Raw genomic sequence first — 4,222 nt, 5'->3', positions numbered from 1 at the left:
GTAATACTACTACTAATACTATACTAATAATAATACTAATAATTCCAACATAGAGAAAGATGAACTGAAAGGAAAGTATGAATGGGAATTTCAAAATATTCAGGACACTATGAAAAGATCAAACATAAGAAATCAGGGCATAGTAGAAGAATTTCACTCCAAAGGCATAATAGTCATTTTCAACAAAATCATAGAAGAAAACTTCCCCCAAACTGGGAAAGAGATGCCAGTGCAAATACAGAAAGCCTTTAGGACACAAAAAAGACAAAACCTGGAAAGATCCTCTCCTTCCCATATTATAATTAAACTACCAAACATACAAACCAAAGAAAATATATTGAAAACAGTTAGACAGAAAAATCAAGTCACATACAAAGGCAAGCCCATCAGGATCAAAGTAGATTATTCAACACAAACTTTAAAAGCCAGAAGGGCTTGGAATGATGTATTCCAGGTTCTGAAAAATAACAACTGTCAACCAAGGTTACTTTATACTGCGAACCTATCCATTCAAATAGACGAAGAAATAAGGACATTCCACAACAAAAACAGGCTAAAGGAATATTTGAAGAGAAAACCAGCTCTACATAAAACACTTGACAGGATCCTCCATGCTGAAGAGAAAGAAAAGCACACATACAAGGAACCTGGAAAAAACAAACCATACTCAAATACTAGTTAATACAAAAGAGCAAAGGTTAATACAAGAGAGCAAAACTGGAAGAACTACAGAACAAGAAAAATGGCAAAAATAAATACACACCTTTCAATAATAACTCTTAATATTAACAGCCTCCATGTCCCAACCAAGAGACATAGGTTTGCAAACTGGGTTGAAAAGCAGGATCCTTCAATTTGTTGCCTCCAAGAAACTCACCTTTCTACAAAGGATGGACACTATCTTAGGATGAAAGGTTGGAAAGCGGTGTTTCAAGCAAATGGGCCTAGAAAACAAGCAGGGGTTGCTATCCTAATATCTGACAAGGTAGACTTCAGTCCAACATTAGTTAGGAAAGATAAGGAAGATCACTTTATATTGATTAAAGGCACACTTTAACAGGAGGACATTAAAATCCTAAACATATACACACCTAACGGGGGGGACTCCCAACTTCATCAAACAAATTCCGTTAGAACTAAGGTCACAGATAACACCAAACACAGTGGTAGTGGGTGACTTCAACACCCCACTCTCATCAATGACAGGTCATTTTGGGAAAAAATAAACAGAGATGCATCTGGATTAAATAGGTCATAGAACAAATGGAACTAATAGATATATGCAGGACATTTCATCCAAATGCTGCAGAATACACATTCTTTTCAGCAGTACATGGAATATCCTCTAAAGTAAACCATAAAGTAGAACACAAAACAAGTCTTAACAAATGCAGGAAAATTGAAATAATTTCTTGCACTCTATCTGGTCACAATGGGCTCAAACTACAAATCAATAGCAAGAAAAGCTATAGATCATATACAAAATCATGGAAACTAAACAATATACTACTAAATGATAAATGGGTCAATAAAAAAATCAAGGAGGAAATAAAAAATTCATAAAATCAAATGATAATGAGCACAGAACATAACAAAACCTTTGGGATACAATGAAGGCAGTCTTAAGAGGGAAATTTATAGCTTTAAGTGCCTATATTAAGAAATTAGAGGGCTGGAGAGATGGCTTAGTGGTTAAGCACTTGCCTGTGAAGGACCCAGGTTCAAGGCTCAGTTCCCCAGGATCCATGTTAGCCAGATATACACAAGGGGGCACACGCGTCTGGAGTTCGTTTGCAGTGGCTGGAAGCCCTGGTGCACCCATTCCCCACCCCCACCTCTCCACCCCCGCTTCTTTCTCTCTCTGTCTGTTGCTCTCAAATATATAAAGGAAAAAAAGAAAGAAATTAGACCCAGGCTTGGTGGTGCACGCCTTTAATCCCAGCACTTGGGAGGCAGAGGTAGGAGGATCACCATGAGTTCGAGGCCACCCTGAGACTACATAGAGAATTCCAGGTCAGCCTGAGCTAAAGTGAGACCCTACCTCAAAAGACAAAAAAAGGAAGGAAGGAAGGAAGGAAGGAAGGAAGGAAGGAAGGAAGGAAGGAAGGGGGAAATTAGAAAGGTATCAAGTAAATAACTTAATGCTTCACCTTCAAGCCTCAGAAAAAGAACAAGGCAAACCAAAAATCAGTAAACGGGAAGGAATAATAAAGATTAAGGCAGAAATTATTGAAATAGAAACCAAAAAACAATCCACAGAATCAAGGAAACAAAGAATTGGTTCTTTGAAAGGATAAACAACATTGATAAACCTTTAGCAAATCTGACCAAAAAAAGGAGAGAAGAAACACAAATGAATAAAATTAGAGATGAAAAAGACACCATCACAACAGATACCAGAGAAATTTAAAAAAATAATGGGGACATACTATAAGAACATATACTCCACTAAATTTGAAAATCTGAAAGAGATGGATGATTTCCTTGATTCATATGAACTACCTAAATTAAATCAAGATGAGATTAACAACTTAAATTGACCTATAACAAGTATGGAGGCACCTCTCTGGTGAGGGTGGGGGTGCAGGGGCCTCTCTAGCCCGCAGCCGCGTCTATGGTCCGGCCCGTAGCGTCCAGCTGCCCGGACCGAGCCCGGGTGTATGGTGCTGCAGGATCCGGCTCCCTGGCCCTGATAACGGCGTCCCTGTAGCTCTTGGCCTGTCATAAGGGTATCCCCTGATCTGAGAATGGCTACCTCTCGACATGAGCCAGTGGCTGAAATTGGTGTTGGTGCCTGTTGCAGTCTGGGTCGCATTGCTGGTAGAAATCACCCAACCAAGAGCAACTTCTGGGAAAAAGAGGTTTATTTGGCTTATAGGCTCGAGGGGAAGCTTCACGATGGCAGGGGAAAATGATGGCATGAGCAGAGGGTGGACATCACCCCCTGGCCAACATAAGATGGAACACAGCAACAGGAGGGTGTGCCAAACACTGGCATGGGGAAACTGGCTATAAAGCCCATAAGCCTGCCCCCAACAATACACTCCCTCCAGGAGGCATTAATTCCCAAATCTCCATCAGCTGGGGAGCTGGCATTCAGAACACCTAAGTTTATGGGGGACACCTGAATCAAACCACCACAGTGCCTATGGGACAGTGTACAAGGTCCGTGATCCCCACAGTGGACGCTTTGTGGCACTCAAGACTGTGAGAGTCCCCAATGGAGGAGGAGCTGGCGGGGGCCTTCCCATCAGTACAGTTCTCGAGGTGGCCCTACTGAGGCGGCTAGAGGCTTTTGAGCATCCCAATGTTGTCCGGCTCTTGGATGTGTGTGCCACTTCTCAAACTGACGGGGAGATCAAGGTGACTCCAGTGTTTGAGCATATAGACCAAGATCTAAGGACATATCTAGACAAGGCACCCCCACTGGGCTTGCCAGCTGAGACCATCAAGGATCTGATGCGTCAGTTTCTAAGAGGCCTAGATTTCCTTCATGCCAATTGCATCGTTCACCGTGACCTGAAGCCAGAGAACATTTTGGTGACAAGTAGTGGGACAGTCAAGCTGGCTGACTTTGGCCTGGCCAGAATCTATAGCTACCAGATGGCCCTTACACCTGTGGTTGTTACTCTCTGGTACCGAGCTCCTGAAGTTCTGCAGTCTACATATGCAGCGCCTGTGGATGTGTGGAGTGTTGGCTGTATCTTTACAGAGATGTTCCGTCGAAAGCCTCTCTTCTGTGAAAACTCTGAAGCTAACCAGTTGGGCAAAATTTTTGATCTGATTGGGTTGCCCCCCAGAAGATGACCGGCCTCCAGATGTATCTCTACCCGGAGAAGCCTTTTCCCCAAGAGGGCCTGGCCCAGTGCAGTCGGTAGTCCCGGAGATGGCGGAGTCTGGAGCACAGCTGCTGCTGGAAATGCTGACGTTCAGCCCACATAAGCGAACCTCTGCCTTCCGAGCCCTGCAGCACCCTGACCTGCATGAGGAAGAAGGCAATCGGGAGTGAGCAGTAGAGAAGCCGCTGTGAGCCCAGAAAACCCCACCAAGAAGCCTTCCTCTGAAGCTGTGGCCATGCCAGTTTTTTTTTTTTTAATTTTTTATTTATTTATTTGAGAGCGACAGACACAGAGAGAAAGACAGATAGAGGGAGAGAGAGAGAATGGGTGCACCAGGGCTTCCAGCCTCTGCAAACGAACTCCAGACGCGTGCGCCCCCTTGT

The 4,222-nt window shown here is 43.5% G+C and overlaps 1 pseudogene; it reads left to right on the top strand.

Annotated features, from left to right (window-relative positions):
- Nucleotides 1-2,747: 2,747 nt before the first annotated feature.
- On the top strand, nucleotides 2,748-4,009 carry LOC123459531 (annotated as a pseudogene).
- Nucleotides 4,010-4,222: the final 213 nt, after the last annotated feature.

This window comes from Jaculus jaculus, chromosome 3, assembly GCF_020740685.1.
Source record: "Jaculus jaculus isolate mJacJac1 chromosome 3, mJacJac1.mat.Y.cur, whole genome shotgun sequence".
Lineage (NCBI taxonomy): Eukaryota > Metazoa > Chordata > Mammalia > Rodentia > Dipodidae > Jaculus > Jaculus jaculus.
This window is presented reverse-complemented; position numbering and strand designations above follow the sequence as displayed.